Consider the following 19,144-nt stretch of genomic DNA (forward strand, 5'->3'; position numbering starts at 1 on the left):
ATAGGCAAAGCTGCAACAGAAGGTAAGACAACAGTAATCAACAATACTGGTCTAACTTTTTTAAAATCAAGGGGTTTTTATAGGTGTTTTGAACATTACTAGAGACGTTCCTAAATATCAGAGGCAGAATGGGAGGATGATACTTCGACAATTTATGAAGTACAGGATGGAAGCTGTTATCATTGACCTGAGATAAAAGAAACTATATACTGCCACAAAAAGGAAGACATGCTACTTATTTTTTTGACAAGATCTTATGCTTGCTGCTGTATAAGCAGATTCCTTCACTTTAGCATCCCTTTCATTCCAAGGACCCATATCAGTGACAGAGATAGTGACCACCACCAACGGTGTCACCGCCGCCTCCCATTGTTGGTCCTGCAGCAAGTATGGGGAGTCAGAAAATATTGCTGAGCAGTGCTTACACAGAGCCAAGGCCTTTTCTGCCTCTCACACCACCCCGCTAGTGAGGAGGCTGGGGGTGCACAAGAACTTAGGAGAGGACACAGCCGGGACATCTGACCCCAACTGACCAAAGGGATATTCCATACCATACGACGTCATGCTCAGCATATAAAGCTGGGGGAAGAAGAAGGAAGCAGGGGACGCTCAGAGTGATGGCGTTTGTCTTCCCACGTAACCGTTACGCACGATGGAGCCCTGCTTTCCTGGAGATGGCTGAACACCTGCCTGCCGATGGGAAGTGGTGAATGAATTCCTTGTTTTGCTTTGCTTGTGTGCACGGCTTTTGCTTTACCTATTAAACTGTCTTTATCTCAACCCACGAGTTTTCTCACTTTTACTCTTCCAATTCTCTCCCCCATCCCACTGGGGGGGAGTGAGCGAGTGGCTGTGTGGTGCTTAGTTGGTGGCTGGGGTTAAACCATGACACGTGTTGTTTACCAGTACTGTGGGTGGCTGGTGTCAGGCAGGAACAGCTCTAAAAACCAAAAAAACCTAAAATACCTCCAGCAAGAAAAGAAACACTCTAACCCTGTGCTCTCATGTTTTCACCTTTACAACTGTTTCAGCTTCAAAAGCAGACAGTGATCTTGCAGGTAGTTTGTTCTACCTCTTCTGGCTACTTTCTCACCAGAAATGACTCGGTACAATGTCTCTTGGTCTCAGGGTGCATGAAGGGCTGGGGGCCCCAAGAGAGAAAGAGCAGAAGACCCCAGGGCACTTACGGGGTGCAGTCCCACCATATCTGAACATGGTGGGCAGAGCTGTGTAATGGTGACAAGGTCCACTGACAGTCCCAAGCAAGGAGAGTGATGAAACAGGTTCAAGGGCCACTCAGGGGTCCAGTTAGGAGCAAAAGGAGAGGGAGCGAGGGACAGGACAAGACAGAAGACACACTGTCTACAACACAGGTTCATGGTCCATCCAGGAAACAGGCTGGAGACAGAAGAGGAGACAGGCATGTCTACCATGCCACTCAGGCTGGGACTGAAGGCCCAGGCCTGAGCTTGAGGGCAGTCTCTCGACCCCTGGGGAAACAGCGCACAGGTGGGGGTCCCAAATGAAACTTCTCAGGGCATTGGTGCCCTCAGGGCTTATGCTTAGCTGGTTTCTGCAGCCTCTGAGTGCAAGGAAGGGCTGTGCACATCGGAAGGAACAGACAGATGACTTGCCAAAGATGTGGTATCAAGGGTGGTTTATGTTCACACATTCTACTGTCCCCAGGGGAATATACACAAAATTATAGATATTTGAGAGCAGTTTTCCTACTAATTATGTAAACATATTCCTGTCAAACAGTGGGGGAGGGGAAATTACTTTTTTCCCACTTCAGCTGCACTGGAGTGCTCTCCTGTAACTGCTCTTTCAACCCATACTGGCCTCTTTATACCAGTGCAATCTCCACTCAACTATATCTTAAAAGGTCTGAAGCAGCGTTGTGCCTCCAGCAATCACCATCCCAAGAGTTCTAAAAGCTCTTGACAATACAGGCAATACAACTGCATGCCCCTCTTCTGTGCTCTGCTATTGCCTCTTGCACCCTCTTCAAACAAAGATCAGGGAAGGGGAGCCTCACCTGCAAGAGAAGGCAGTCCTGGAAGTTAGAAGGAAGGAGAATAGTGAAGAGGTGTGACGTGAGCAGGGAACAGCGAACCTAAACAGAAGATAAAATCTTCTAGACCAATTCCTTCCACATAAGCAGCGCTGGGCTTGTCTACACTGATACTCTTCCTTAAAATTTCCTCTGTTTCACTGCTGCCAGTGCCCGCAGGGGTTGCAGCGTGAAGTTCTGCTCTGTACCAGTTTCCCAAGCACAGCCATTATGCCTGTACACTGAATCGAATGAGGGATACTCATTTCCCTCTTGCCTAGGATGTCCTTGCTTTAAAACACTTGACAAGCATGGTTCAAAATTTAAAACCATAAATACATGCTTCTCTGCATGTTGGAGGAAAAATCTGGGCCCAAGAGTTTCACTTCACACATTCAATTAGGCCATGAAGAAAAGTACTATGGATGCAGAAAAATAACAGCCTTCTGCGATTTGTTGGGTTTTGCCACAGAAAACTGCCATAATTATTAAATTTTCAATTAAAATCTTACTCCTAAATTTTCTTTTTTTGTCAAACAGCTTAAAAATGTGAAAGTACACAAAGTTATCAGTGTTCAGCCAACAGTTACAACACACTGACCTCTACCTTAACTTAACATGGCTCTAACTTCAAAGCCTGCTTAAAACTATTTAAATACCAACGTTATTAAGCATAGCAGGCATGCTGAATACTCAAATGGAGCCAGCATGCTTTATGCGAAACCCAGTCTCTGCAGTTCCTCCCCCTTATTTCCCAGGCTAAGCTTACCTGTTCTCCAGAGCAGGACTTTCCTGTCACACTTCTGACAGAGAGGGAGTGGTGTTTCCCTGCTCTCTCATTCTTGGACTACTGCATTTTATTTCCCCATCTCTTTCCCTTTTTACTAACTGCAACGGAGGCTAAGTACATAGCTTCTTTGTTTCAACTTACACGCTTGCACCCTTACCCCAGCGGCTCTGCAGGCACCTTTGCAATTGCTGATGGGGGAACCGAAGGCTGGAATGAAATCCAAGCGTGGCTCTCCTGCTGTACACCCGGTGGAGGTGAACGGAGACCTCCGCTACCACTGACTGAGCTGGGGGGCTCAGGGGAGCTCATGCCTGACTGCACCTGCTCATGCCATTTTAGAGGCTGTAACACTACAGAGATTTCTTTAAATAAACAGCATATGAGGAATCTGAAAGTATTACCTACAGAAGGACAAAACAATACAGGAATTTTTGCAATCGTTCACGAAATTAACCAAGAACAGAGCTATTGTAAAAGGCTCTGTCTCATAAGATGACAGGCAAGTGGTGGAAAAGCCTGGACTGCTCAAGCCCTTCAACAGAGACTTTCTGGAACTTCTAGTATCTTTTTCACTGCATTTGTTACTGATCATACATCTTGATTGACACTGAAGCAAAAACACCACATCAAGAAAATTATCTGTCATCAGCAACGGTTATAAGGAAATGCCGTAGTTGAACCAATGTAAAAAAGAGTTTAACTGATTAACTATCAAATGCTTAGCATACTTCAAAAGTAAGGCAAAACTTTCAACACAGTTTCTCAATCATCACTCAAAGGCTGCCATAAGTAACATTTGGATCTCAAGAGCATTCAGTAGTATGTATTGCTGATATCTGCCAGCAAAAGAAATGTTTAGTAGCCTGAAAAATGTCCAAGGGGTAAAATTGCAATAGCTCATTTAAGATGAAGCTATGAAGCTGCACAATCAAGAGCGCAATCCCAGAGGAACAATCTTCACAAGTCTTCACAAGAATGATTTTATTTTCAGGTTTTTTTAAAACTCTTCTCCTTTCTGTCTCTTAAGGGTCCTGGGTGCAGTTATGATAGCCAGACTAGTACTAATCACTGTGTTTTGTGTATCATTTTCCTCCCGGTCCTCATTGCTGTGGCCCAAACACTTGTAGTCTTCTCCTGAAAACCAGAGCATGGAGAGATACACTGTTCACTGAGACCCTTTATTGCAGACTGCTGGACTCCAGGGCACAGTCTTTTAATCAAATTATTCTTAAGGCCTATTTCAAGTGACAAATGCATCAAATCCTTGGCTCCAACAAAAACAAAACAACTCCCTCCAACCTAGAAGACATATACTTTCCAGGGTAAAATTTTCAGAATTGTCTTTTACCTAAAAGCCATAGACCTTGTGCTTCTAAGTAATAATTTGCTTTTAAAAATATTACCCTTGAACATGATTTTCTGTAAATGGGAAAGAAAAAGGAGGAATCTGGATATAAAGAGTCTGTGAGCACATGGGGAAATCTGTGTTCTGTGCTTCCAAGTTAACCAGTACTTGGCACAGGTATTGCATTTTTCCACCGTGAGTTATCTTCCCTGGTAAAAAAGTAATCCAAAGTAATATATTTCAGTCCTATCTACAAAAGGTACATACGGTAAATAGAAGTTTAGACATCCTTAAGCTTATGCACCAGCAAAGGACTTCTATTTACAGTCACTTTCTCCACTCCCTTCCCAAAGTAACTCTTAGCCTCTGAGTGAGGTCATTCTCCACTAGTTTGCAATGATCTGTTTTACATTCTGGATACTTGCTGTGAAACCTCAGAGGAGCTGGGGAATACACAAGGAGTAAAAGCAGGATATAAGAGATCACTCCAGCACAAATATCCCAGATCAATTACCAATACAGATCCACTGCATTAAAAGCCTCCTATTTCTGAACCCTTCCTAAAAGCCCCCTCGAGCACATAGTCCTACTGTACGTAATGATGGAATAAATTAAAAATGGTAGGAGGGAGATGAAGTAAAGAAGAATCCTAAACATAAGGAGTTTACCTAAGGAAAGGTAAACATGTTCAAAGAAACAATCACAAACACAGTAACATCTACAGACTCGAGCTGGAATTCAGGTACAGATTTCTGGTACCTGATCTACAAATCATTGAGAAGTCTTGACCACTACAGTCAGTCTTAACAGGCTGAAGCCTTCTGCAGCAAAGCTTTCCATAGCATCATAGGAAAGCTTTGAGTACTAGCTCATCTTGCAGCTGTAAGACATGTCTTCTTTTGAAACTTGGAAGACATACTTTGATGAGGAAGGAAAAGGCAGGAAGGGACCCCAGGTCTTACATGTTGAAGTGGTCTTTCTATCGCTTCACTGCAGAGTACTCAAGCACTTCCTTAGATCAGTTCAGAGATGAAATCTGTTTTCCCCTCTCTCAGACATGCTTCCTCAACACACTGTCAAAATTATTACTTTGGCAAGAAACTTTCAGTATATCGCTACAGGGCTAATTTCCTTTTACCTTCTACCATCACACTTGAGCGCAGAGTGCTCAGCTTGGCTGAAAGCTCAAAGGGCATGAATAATGTAAGAGGACTCCACTGCGAGGACCATTAATGCCTCAGAAAGCCTTCACTGGATCTCCCACCAGTTCTCACTTGCCATATCCTTCATTTCCTTTAAATATTACAGTACCAGTGCTAAATCAAACTCAAAGCTCTCACATCTAGCACCTCCCCACCAGCAATGCAGCCAACAGACTACAGGGACTTAGGAGTCAAAGGGGGGCCAGGAGGGGAGTGGCCCCCACAGCCTCCTGGCTATGTCAACTAGCTCCTCCACCTTCTCAGCCTGTTGTCAATTGCTCCTCAGCTTCTTTAACTTTTGCCTTCAGCACTGAAATATTACATCCTTGGTTTAAGTAAAATCGCTTCAGCTGCCTTTGAGTTATATAAAGACCTAACAAATGCAAGAAATAGTTTTAATATTTGGAAAAAGTACTTTTTGCTTTAAAAGATGGCTGAAATCCAACTGAACTATTCACCTTGTAACATAACATGGACATCAACCTTACCAGATGGCCCATGTCATATTAGGCTTGGGAAAATTTGGCAATAAAATGAGTTGTGGTTACAAGAAAACTCAGCCAGGTGCATGCACAGAGGGAAATGGTGAGCCTGAATGTTATCTGATGAGCCACAAACTTGATACATCACACATCTATGAAATTACATATAGTTCTTAATTGAATCATTCCAAATCAAATCAGGAAAATACAACCAGAATTACAGGAAATACTGGGATCTTGGGCAAATTGCCTTCAGTGTCTGCTCTCAGTTATACTATCTGTAAAATATAATCGATAAATGTAACCATTAAGTAAATGCAAAACATGATTAGTCCAATTCTTAAACAAAAAAATTAGATGGGGACTTGTTTGGTGTCATGTGTCAGATATCCGCTTTGCACTACTTTGCAACTATAATACAATTTCCGAATGCTAGAGAGGCTGGAAAATAGGAGCTGGAAAAGCACATTACAGGCAAACAATTTGAATGTAGAAAATCCTTAGATTTGTGTATGCACAATTATGATTTGTATCAGCTTTCCATGCACACATAAACTGAAGTAACAAAATACATAAAAACAAATTGTGAGGACTTAAGGAGGATTGTGTTAACCCATAGCTATGAACTTAACACTCTATACAGGAAAAAAATGTCCTCTGCACTTCAGTTTTCAGTTAGTTTGGCAAAGCCTACATGACAGGAGTTTTAAGTGATGCTGCAAGTAGGCACCAAAGAATAACTGAAGGGAAAGATGGGAATTCACAAGTATTTTCTGTGGTGATAAAACAATATTAAAAGAAAATGAAAGAGGAGAGGCTTGAAGAGCACTACAGATTGTAAGACTGGCTGGAAGGGATTACTTAAAAGTAGTTTGAAGCTGTGGTTTGAAATATTTAATATCTACAGAGGCATCTGTTCCAGCCTTCGGAGGGTTAACTCAAACCTTCTTCTGCAAACTATATAAACTGAGTTCTGTGTTAGAAACCACTAGACAACTATTTTGTACTAAACACTAAAAATTGTAATACAACACATCTGTTGAAGTTATAAAATGTCCTGTAGCTCTTTAAAATGTGTAAATTTGCTTTGGTCGTTATATTACCTAATGTGTTTTCCCAATATCATACATGACTGCGTGAAGTGCTTTGAAATGATATGTAAGTGCAAAACGTTACTGCAATACACTCAACTTAATTTGGACATGCTATAGTAGGATGGCTCCCTTATTGAGACATCTGCTAGGAAACTGATTTGGCCAAATCACAGTGAGTGATAATGAGTGCTGTTTAATCAAGACAGTGTTCACATAAATTTTAACTTGTGTCAAGTAGCTTAATGGTAAATTACTGAATGTTAAACAGACATGGAATTTTACACTCTGGTCTTTCAATAAACAAGTTCTTGAGTAAACTAAAATGTACAGTTTCTTCAACATGCAGTCAAAAAGAGCTAGATACAACCAGAAAGAGTTGAAGTCAAGCAATGCAAGACTTGAAATCATAAACTTCATTTTCAATTTTAAAAAGGTTCAGTACTGGAATGCTCTTCATCTTTGAACTAAATACAAGATCTTTAACAGGAAAAGTACATCCAGATGTGCTTATAATTAGAAAGTAATAAAAGATATTTTAATTAATTTCTGGCTTTTGTACATATATGACATTTATGACTTGGATGCTTAATCCTGAACGGCTTTTTACATTTTATATGGATAAGCATCAGTGAATTTCTGGCCTTAGCACTGTAAAGATGGCTATAAACAACGTGCCTCTCCATGATAACCTCAGATTATGTGGTTTCATCCATTAGCCATTGGTTTTGCCAGTCAACTCATCCACTTACTATTTGTCAGAGAAAATTATAAAACTTCTGGCATCCTGATTCAAAACTAGTAGGAACTAAAATACTGATAGTGAAGAGCCACCACACTGACATCAAGCAGAAGCCTTTATTGCAAAAGCATAACATAGCGGCAGATACTGCTTTAGATATTCACTCTTAAAAGGAAGGGAGATTCCCGAATCCAATATTAATAATATAATTGACTGGTTGGAATTTTAAATTATTCCACGACATACTCAGTTCGTGAGTGTGTTAAGAGCAGAACAGCACTTACTACAACATTCCCTAGAACATGCAGTTCCTAAGAAAGGGAAGAGGAGTAAAGGAGACAAAAAAAATCATAGGGAACAACTCAGTACCACAAATTATATGCTCTGCAGGAAAAGATGACAGTTTAGTTCTTAGGACCAGGATACCGGGGAGAAGGCAAAATAAAACAGTTGAAAAAATAAAGCAATTGTATTTAGGCTTGCATTAGGCACCCACATAAGAAGAGACTGTTTTCTTAACTACAGATGAAAAAAGCCAACCCCAGCAAGGTATCAGTATCAAACCATCAAATGCTTCTGTTCTCACCCACATTTAAATGATAACAAGAACAGGCTGATCTATGAAAGTATTTAAAAAATTGAAAGCTTCCTAGTCCTCCACGCAGCAGCAGATGTTGAGACAGGCATGTGTACTTCAGTTTGAAGGGAAGTGTCTTGCTACCTATGGGACACACCATGCCCAAGAGATGGCTTAACATTTACTTCCTATTTCAGTGCAGCAATTAAACTTAACATGTCCCTTCCCCACAATGCTAAGATGAATGCTGTGACAGAAGAATAGGTTTCTTAATGTGACATGCACACAAAAAGTGTCTATGAGCAGGTGGACAGAAGAATGTACACCTGGTTTCGTACTGCACATGAACACATGCATGAAGTGGACATGGGTCCTAAATGATCACAAGAGCACATGCAATGGGCTAAAATGATCATTGCTAATGTCCCAGTCCCAGGCCTTTCATTTGCAGAGCTTAGAAAGAGCCATGACTTTCAACACAATCATTTTATTAACACTAAAACGCACAATTAAGTAGGACTCGTTCCTTCCACTGTCACTTCATAATCACACTGGCTCTGCTGAGAGTCACACTCTCCCCATCCTACTCCTTCCACTCTTGACCTGTGCAAGCTGAAATCTCAGTAGTGAACAAGAAGGCCAAGCTTCTCCACAGGTCTAATTCTCAAAGCAACAGCCACCTTGAGAGGGGAAAAAAAAGAAAGCGTGCTGTTGCTGTGGAAACAGAGCACAAAATACTCCTATTAGATCAAGTACCTCTTGGAGGATCACGCACACTGCCAAACAGTTACTGGAACTTCCCCTAGCATGCAGGGAGGGTTAGGACAGGGAACACAGTCAGCCCAGATGTCTCCACCATCACCAAGATTTCAGGAGATCTGGGACAGCTTTTCAAAAGTGAGTCCCTCACTACACTTGATGAGGAAAGGTATCTTGTTTGTGAAAACAATTACGATCACATGAAGGCGCTGAACTGGGAAGAGGATAAATTGCACAGGTTGCTTAAATTATTGATAGATGTATTAAACACCGTGTCCTGGATTCTGTTTTAAGAGAGGACTGCAGAAATGCCTCGGCCTGCCCTAAAAGTTCACAGGCTGAATTCAAAAGCAATGCTGGTGAATGGTAAAGAAGAAAATTAACCTACATCCTAGTAGAGTTCTTCTGTTCCTTGTTCCCTAAGAGATGAAAGGGACTAAATAGAATGTGATAATGTAATTAAAGACTACATGATAATTAACACACAAAAATGTCTGAATTAAGACCACATGGGCAAACTCAGTATCAGACTACTCTAATTTTCAAGTGACTTGACTTTAAAATAATTCTTGTGCGTAAATCTATAGTTTTGTTCCTCTCTCCATTCCCTTTGAGATCCCTTAACTGTGTAAGCTGTTCATACCCTGAACTACATCAACAGTATGAGACTGCAAGAGTCTAACACAAATCAGTCAGAGAGAACACTGTAGTTAAAAACAGTATTAATGAGAACACCACATATACAAAAGCCAGCTCCAGGTCTTCAGGAAGAAAGGAATTGCCAAGTGTCGGCATTAGAACTCCCCATACTACCAAAGATCAGGTGAAACCAGCAACCGGTAGCTATTTGATATTCTAAACTACTGATTTTGCTAGGATATTTTAAACATCAGAGATGGCAGGGGATTCCAACAGGTTAGAAATTTGTTTAGTTTATCAACGCTACAATGCTACCAGACATTAATTCCCCCAACTCTGAATCTTCTACCCTTCCTTCTCATCCCCACAAAACATCTCATATTAAAAGAAACTAGACATTGGCAAGCTAGAAGAATGATTTATTTTACAAGGGTGTTGTGAAGCTTAAATCATGTTTGTAAAGCCCTTTGTATTGTGCCTTTCATCTACTGTGGGAACCTCACAGTATTACCAATAAGGTCTTTTCTACAGTAGAAAGGCTTTGCTAAAATAGCTATACTAGCAAATCTGCCTAGTCGAGATGTGGTTTACACAGGCAAAAAAGTTATTTTGCCAGAACAGCTAATACTAGTTCCCTGAAAAAACAAGCTATACTGGCAGAAGCACATTTTCAGCAGTATCTAACTGAATCTAGCATAGAATATTGTATGTCAACTAAGGGTGATGTCTGCAGAATCTTAACAAACACAGTTATGCTGGCAAAACCTTGAAGGGTAGCTCTGACCAACATATTTTGGAGACTGCAAATGAAGAATGTGTATTTACTACTTTCACAATACCAAGCCTCTGCGTTCATTCATTCACGTGAATGAGCTAGAAGCAACAGAGCCCTCTGTAAAGAGATCCCTTTAGTAGCAAATGCATTTGACTTTACTATTTTATAGAAAATAATTGTTGGGTTATTTTTTTCCTTTAAGAAGCAAGAAGCCAAAGGAATAAAGACAATTAAGATAAACCTTTGGTCAGATATATTCTGCCAAATAGAAAAGAACAGAATATTAACAGCACTAGAATGAATGCCTAGAAACTACTTATACAACTGCAAAGAACACAGACTGTGGTACAAGAAACTTGTTCATGTGACAGTCATTTTTAACTGTGCTGCTATTATTATTTTCTAGTCAAGACCCCAGTTTTCTAACTCAATTTTAAAATAACATCAAATATCCAACTGTTACTTGTCTCCTAACAAAGGTGGAGAGACGCCATCATGCCAGGTTCCCAAACGACTACTTGCCATTTTTTTCTAGTCATGTTTAGCCTTATCCTGAGTTGCTCAGGGTGGTAGCCTGCAGCTACCAGCAGTAGTGCATTTACATTTTGCCTTTCAACGTTTCTGCATCTTGCTAGAAGTCTGTGGCAAATCTTATTACCTAAGGGCTTGCTTATACACGGAAAGGAAACTCATCTGTTTCACATCTCTGGAAGGCTTTTCTCCAGTAGATACCTGTATTTATTTTAGAAGGGTGTCTCTCCATATCCATCTACAGTAGCACACAATTTTCTAACACCCACAGGACCAAAGCTACACACTACAGCATGAGACTTTGGCAGAGCCATGTTTCAAATCTCTGGTGGGTTACAAACTGGCTAAACATTTTCCCACAAACTGATTTGTATCAGACATGCTTGAATGGAGCTCAAAATCCAAAGACAGAAATTGCCATAGTTAAGGGAAGTAAGCTACTTAACAACATGGAAAATTCATTTTCCATATGAAAGATGGTTTCATCACCAAAATTTAAGCAGGTGTATTCAGTTGCTTTCCACTGAAAAGTAAAGCTAAATCTACTTTAAAGCAAAATGAAACATGAAATTTAATCTTCTCTGCTATTGAGACAAATTAGAAAAAGACTAGCTACTGTAAATTAATCAGCAACCTATTATTTACCGACATAGCACTGTGGAATACACAGCCCACATACCAGGACTACCTGATGCGCTGTTTTGTTACACCTAAGAATTATGTGACCTCTGAAATGATAAGCATAATAATAAGCAGTAATTTATAATTGCTACATGTTCTCTCAGTCACTGATGTACCTGTCTATATAGCATGAAGAACAGCACTGACCTAAAAAGCAGACTTAACAGTTCTGGACTAGGCTTAAAAAGAACAAGGTTCAAATGAGTGCCAAAATACAGGAAATCTTTTTGCAGATTGGCTAAGCTATAGACCAAAGCTACAGCACCAAAAGGCTGAGCTTTCTTGCTTCCAGTTAAGAAGCACTTTCTTGTCATGAGAGCATTAAAAAAAGCTGGATCATGTTTCCTTCTTCCACTAGCACACATTTTGCATGTAAGCAGCTGTTCCTAATCAGTGAGAGTGAGATATTAACACTTCATATGACATGAAAATTTATGTCAGAGCCTTCCTTCAAAAACTATAAAGACATTTTCCCCACTAGCTCTGTGCCATAGACCAGACAGCACTCAATTTGCTGTACCTACAGCATAGCAACCATGTACCCCTCCATCCTCCACAGCATCCTCCATTAGTATCACCAGAAGGTTTACATGAAGATCAAGGACAGAATATAGCCATTAGAGAGTAACTACATTTCTAGCTGGAAAAGTTCATTCTTGCCTTTGGGATACTCAGCAGAAAAATTTAAGGTTAAGCACCTTCAAAGGCAAGGCTATCTTGCCCCTCTGTTTCTTCCCATTCCACTCACTTCTCTGTCTCAGCTCCTTCCCGCCCCTTGTTAACTGTCATCTCTCTTTAGCCTCTGATCACGCTAACCGATCCCTTCGTTTCTTCCCAGGAAGAGAGCTCACAGGGAATTTGCAGGGTTCAGTGCATATCTTCCTGTATGCCCCGGGTCCTGCCTACACAAAACTGCTCCCTTGCTGAGCACGTCCTGGCAGTGAAGTTTAGCTAAAGCATTTGGAGCAAATATGTGGAGGCTGAGGCCAGGCTTCCCAGTGGAAGGTCACCTACTCTGAAACATCCCTCCATCACTGACAAAGATATCCCACATTTATCATTCTCAAGTTCAAGTATACTTCAAGGCCAACTTTGTTTCTCTTAAGCAAAAATGGAAGAAAAGGCATACGCTTGGGCTAAGGCTTTTTTCCCTCTTCATTTTCTGGAATTTATAACTGCTCCAAAGTTTCTGCAGGGGTAGAAATAAAATTTAAAGGGTAGAAAAAACAGTTACTCAGCATGATCAGCTGTTCTGTTCTACACTAAAGCACGAAGCCACAACCACAAAAGAAATGCAGTTAAATGATAAGGAGCTCACTTCTACTCAGAGAGACAGCTGAAGCACCCTGAACGGTATGGGAAGACTGAGGCTACATGTTTTCAGCAAGTTCACACAAATAAGCTCAAGCTGTTGCTTTTGACCTTTGATACCCTTCATGATTTGTGTCCTGAACCACTAAGATCAAGAAAAAGTCTAGGACAGGTTAAAGATTTAGCCAGTAAAGAGCATTTACATCTCAATGATGAACTTCCTAGTTCTAACAGAATGGAGGTTCACCGACTTTCAGAGCATGCTAGGGTTTATGTACTCAAACTTTATGGGGATGATGGGAGGAAGGATAAATACAGAGGAACAAAAGATTTAATTTTTTGATATGTAGGTTTTGTAGCTCTCAAATCGTCTGTATAGACGAAGTTTAGAATTAGATCTAACTGCACCTAAAGATATTTATTGTAAAGGAAAAACACAATTTGGAAAAAAATATGTAGAATTGAAGATATACTAATTTTGCACAAAGGGTTGTAGTACAATCAAAATCCAGAATTTCTTGCATATTAAGTATCATTTAAAAAGTCAACCATAAATACATGAATTTTTTTTCAGTAAAAAAAGCAAACAGATAAAACAGAACTCTGGGAAATCAATCAGCCTGTCTAGGAATCCATTTGTGCACACTATTTCTTTGAATGTAAAACATGGGCTTCAAATGCAGCTGCACCTATTTCATAATTCACGTCTTCATCACCTAACTATAAAGGCAGTGTAACAGTCTCTGCTTACACACAATGTATCTATGACAAACCATCAGTCCTAACTGAGGAAAATACATTGTAGACACAACGACTAGAAAATTAATTGCCTTTTGGCTTCCGAGAAACAGCACTGAAATTCCAATTTGTCCTCATTTTAACGTCTGTATTTTAACATAATGAACATACTTGGATGCAGTTTTATCACTTCTTTCACAAAGGAAAAGAGCAGTCACTTTTCAGCTGAAAATGGGTCTGAAAAATGTTACCTTAAGACTGAATATGCAAGACACTTTAAATGCAGGTGCTTCCTCCACCAAAATGTTAACTTTTAACACTGCTTTTCCACAAATGTTTTATTTATAAACAATTCTTTCATAAGAAGCTTTTCTTGAAACAGCTGTAAAACAAACAGTTGGAGATCAAAACTGCACGATGTGTGTTACACTTCTCCCTACTTTCCAGAGCACGGGTCAGAGCCAGTGTCTCACACAGAAGTACAGAAGAGTACCTCTAAACCAGCAGATAAACCCACAATACGAAAATCTGTAATGTGATCTTATAATTGCTGATCCCAAATTAATTTTAGAGTCCTAAGATTTGGAAAGGTGAAGAAAAAAAATCAGTGCTGGATAAGTTTCATATAATCATCTGAATGGCTCTATTGTCTCTTTCGTCATGCTAAAGTTTGCTTTGTTGTTGTTTTCATCTTTCCTTTTAAAATAGCCTCCTGCAGCTCTAAGCTAAAGATCTTCCTGGAGCTTCTATGCGACAGCTGCAGTATCTTAGCCATCTGTTTAATTTATATTTGCTAATGCAGCTCCTGCTGTTTTCAACTGACAGCTTTTTTCTCTCTTATTACCCCCACACGGGAAATCACTGCACTTGCCAAAGTTTCTCTGTAGTCTTAGATGTCAAATCACGTCTGGTGACAAAAGGTGATGAATGAGGCTCCTATGCACCTCCCTTTTGTTTTGTTAAAATTATGAAAATCTGTAAGGGGGTTTTATATTATTTCTTTAAAGAACAATTGTAAACGAAAGGAAGGCATACAGAAACAAAGAGGGAGATAGTAAAGGGAAATCATACCCCCTTCCTCTCAACACGGCAATTCTGTGGGAAGGTTGAGGCTGGAGGATCTCCAAGATACTCTCACAAGCAGAATATCCATTCCATATGCATTCACTAAAGCCATGATTCAACCTCTTCAGTTATCTATGCCCACCTACCGAGCTCAGGGTTTGGCTGACTCCTGACTTTCCCTCACTTGCAACCAACATGCCTCCTAACTTTTCTGGAGTGCTCGGGATCTCAGACGTATACACAAGTCAATGTGAAGTGATGGAGCCCCAAGGCCCACCTGTTGCAATGCCAGTAGTTACCGCCATCCTGTAAAGCCTCCTGCAGGAAGGTGCAGGGCCTGCACTCTCTGTGCTAATAAGAGACACTGGATAAAAGCACAAACTGGCTCCTGAAACAGCAGGCAGCCTTATACAGCAAGCACATATGTTACTGTCCCTGTAACTCCCCTAGAGCACGATAACAAGAAGATTAAAGAGTCTATCCCTGCTGAAAAGTGACATCAGGTTTAACATAAAACTTTGAAATTTAATGTAGATAACCCTGTCCTGCTTAAAACTGTATCAGCTGAATCACAGTGAGCTCTGCAATACCTGTCCGAGGTGATGCAACACTCCTGTGTCACAAGGACCACATTTCAGTGACTAGCCCCAGCCCAGAAACAGGTAGACACATTAAACACAAAGAGCTGCACATAAACCAAACCCAGAAGCATGACCACTCTTCCTTTCTAAATTCCCCCTTTCAAAACAACTTTATTAACTGGAGAGGCACACAGAAACATGAAATGGGCACTTCCCAAAGGGCTGGAAGATGCGTGCTTTCTGGTGCCAGAGAGAGCCCAGCACAGCAGCTGATAAGGAGCTAGCAGGGATGCACGTTTGAGGGAATACTTGGGAGACAAGTCATAATCTCTTATTACCACTGGTCCCAGAAGATGATGATGAGAAATTAAATCTATTGTTCTGACACTCTAGAGTTGGCTCCAGCTCCTAACATCAAAGCGACCCATAGGATGGAACCTGTGACAGCTCCCTATCTTGTGCACAATCACCCCACCGAGCTCTGGAGGATAAAGTCACTTGAAGGAAAATGAACATTTCTGCTTTTGAAAGTATGGCAAGCTAGTGCCAAAAATAACTACTGGTGCACTCTGGAGAAGGTTACTGCTTCATCTTCGTATCTCCACTCCTTGAATAATTGTGGTACAAAAAGTCGATCTTTGACAAGCATATTGGACAAAACAGGAAAGCTAAAAAGAATAACCCAGAATAACCTTAGACCTAATATACTGATAGCTACACCATACATGAGGACATTACATCCTTTCCTACCCAGGAGATTTTGTCCAAGAGCCAGACAAGTCAACTCTTAATTTTCATTCTGTATCTCAGTCTTTCCATCTGCAAATATACGTAAATGTTGATGTACTTCACTATAGTACTATTATACAGCGCTATAGGCTAGATACCCAGCACAGATTCTAACGCTTTTATAACTCAGTGCCAATACCAAGGAGAAAAAAAAACCACCTCAAGGAATATACAGGACTGAAAACCTGAAGAGTCACTACTCAGCTTCAGTTGATTACTTGTACTTTATGGCATTTCATAAGTAACACAATCAAGAAAGCATAAAGTATTAAATTACAATAATGTAGATATAGATTAATGTCCCAAGTCACCAAAGATTTGTTTTTTATGAGTTTTATCACCATACCGAATCAAAGACCCACAAAACATGAATTCTCTCCCAGTGTCTCTGTCTACCATGCTACCCAGGCCAAAACTATCCTTTATATCAAATCTTCCTTACCTCAAGAAGTGTATGTGCAGTCTCAGAAAGACCTATGTTGTACCAGATGCAGACTGAGTAGAAACACCATGAATCTGGGGAGAGAGAAGAAGTTTTGTATAAATATGTGTACCTGACAGGGTAAGGCAGCAATATTTTCCAAACTGCAAACACTGTCCAGCCAGGGTGTCTGATTCACTTCAGTACCTGAACTACTGCAGTTTTCAGCTCAGGAAATTAAAGTAAAGCAGTGCTGATTTTAGTGATTCCTTCAGCCAGGAACAGGAATAACTGAACTGACTAGAAATTACCCAAAGTTGCAAATAAAATAAAAAGATTAAAGAACTGTAAGTTAGGCATACTGGTCTTATCTTTTTCAGCCAGATTCTTTTGTTTTCCTCCTTCTTCCTGGGTTAATAAGAATTATTGAGTGTTACTTAGACTAGCCTCTGGTCACAAGCTCCTGAAGGAAAGAGGAGGCTCAGCCATGTGTCGTTGCTCAGTCTGTAACACATTATTGTACCTGTTAAGCAGAAAGTCTAAACCAAGGACTAGGAAGACCACAGGATTCCAGCTGAAAGGAGAAAACCAGTGCACAGTGAGGTGCTCTCCTAGGTGAGCAAAGATGTCTTGCACAACAAGACACGACACTACTGAAGACCTGGCACAACAAATTTTGCAAAACCAGGTGCAGGAAACAGAAACTTCAATGTAAAATGGCAACAGATTTTACTACTAACAAACTGGGTTAATTTCTTCTCTGTAGACTACCACAGCCCAAGGACAGAACAATACTTTTCTATCCTTTAGGGGCAAACACAAGTAAATATTAGAATAATAGAATCATAGACTCATTTAGGTTGGAAAGGACCTTTAAGATCATCGAGTCCAATCATTAACCTAACACTGCCAAGTCCACCACTAAACCATGTCCCTAAGCGCCACATCTACACGTCTTTTAAATACCTCCAGGGATGGTGACTCAACCATCTCCCTGGGCAGCCTGTTCCAATGCTTGACAACCCTTTCGGTGAAGAAATTTTTCCTAATATCCAATCTAAACCTCCCCTGGCGCAACTTGAGGCCATTGCCTCTTGTCCTATCGCTCGTTACTTGGGAGAAGAGACCGACACCCACCTCGCTACAACCTCCTTTCAGGTAGTTGTAGAGAGTGATAAGGTCTCCCCTGAGCCTCCTCTTCTTCAGGCTAAACAACCCCAGTTCCCTCAGCTGCTCCTCATGAGACTTGTGCTCTAGACCCTTACCAGCTTCATTGCTCTTCTTTGGACACGCAAAGCATTGCTTCCTGTGGGAGGATACATTATGGTAAGTAGTGCATTCATGCACACCTCCTTTTGGACACCTTTTCACAATCTGACAACATAATATGTAAGGGGGAAAAACCTGACACTTTTTACTGGAAGAAAATTTGCTGCCTTTTTTTTTTCCCCATAAAATACCTCTGCTATACAACTTCTTAGCGCATGCAAACCACACAGGCTTACAGGCTTTCCTGGAACCGGAAAACAAAAAAGCACCTTTGCCGTTCATACTACAGAGATAAAAGATACCTCAAACTGAGTACATTTGTTTTAGGGAAAAAGCCATTATTCAAGGGTAGATGGATTTAGCAGCAGAGTCAGGTACAGGATGATCTGCCCTCTCAATCTTTTCCATAAATGTTCTGAACACTGAGCATCCCAGGAGAAAACATCTGAACTAAACATTTTGTTCTTAGCTTGGTCAGATGCCACTTGATACAGCCTTCAACCAAGCATTAACAAACTAAGTCAGCTTTCCATTGTCCAGGATAGTGCAGGATGGGAAGAGCCAGATAACAGAAAACCCCGAGCACACAAACCCTGCTGCACAGAGGCAAAAGCCCAGTGTCTTTGCACCATGCTTTGCAGTGCTCCAGGTTCTGGGAAGACTCTTAGTTGGGGTACAGAGGCAGCCCTGTAAGAAACACCACCTGACAAATCTCTCAAAGCAGAAGGGATCACAGTACATATAATATGGTACTCTTTCACCAATTATCCCTCCTGGAACTGCTGCTGTCATCAGCTCCATGGCTCTAAGTCTTGCAGAGCCAGAGCTTCAGCCCAAATCTGCAAGTTGTGGACCTCAGCTGGTTCCTGAATGCTCCTCCAGCTCCTCCAAAGCCAGCTTCCCAGCGTCCCATGTTCCAGAAGCACAAAGCAGAGACATCAGCAGTGGCTCTGATCAAAGCTGGCGAAGGCTCAGCAGGTGAATTAGCTCAGGGTCTGAGCCATGCAAAAACCTATGTACCGCTTCCAGGTCTGAGCCTGGGATTTCTGTATGGATAACTTGTTACATGAATAATGTATCCATGGAAAATAAAACGTTAGCTGTAAAAATTAAATAGAATAAAGGCCAATTTCAGTGCCTACACAGTAATTCAGCGGTCAAAAATTAACCTATCATGCTTACAAAGGCTGTTTGCAACATCCCCCATACAGTGTTTGAAATCCTGTCCTCTAAAGTTTTGCCCGTGTGTATTCCTCTTCACTTCCCAGCATCCTCAGGCATTCCCCAAGAGCCACTTCTGTGA

The 19,144-nt window shown here is 40.9% G+C and overlaps 1 long non-coding RNA gene across 1 annotated transcript in view; it reads right to left on the reverse strand.

The window, feature by feature from the left end:
* The window catches only part of LOC127017793 (uncharacterized), a 113,175-nt gene that overhangs the window by 41,089 nt on the left and 52,942 nt on the right, over positions 1 to 19,144 (reverse strand). Inside the window, exon 2 of the long non-coding RNA XR_007766649.1 lies at positions 16,594 to 16,667. This is a non-coding gene — a long non-coding RNA (uncharacterized LOC127017793). The remainder of the gene's footprint in view (positions 1 to 16,593; positions 16,668 to 19,144) is intronic.

This window comes from Gymnogyps californianus, chromosome 6, assembly GCF_018139145.2.
Source record: "Gymnogyps californianus isolate 813 chromosome 6, ASM1813914v2, whole genome shotgun sequence".
In the NCBI taxonomy this organism is placed as follows: Eukaryota; Metazoa; Chordata; class Aves; order Accipitriformes; family Cathartidae; genus Gymnogyps; species Gymnogyps californianus.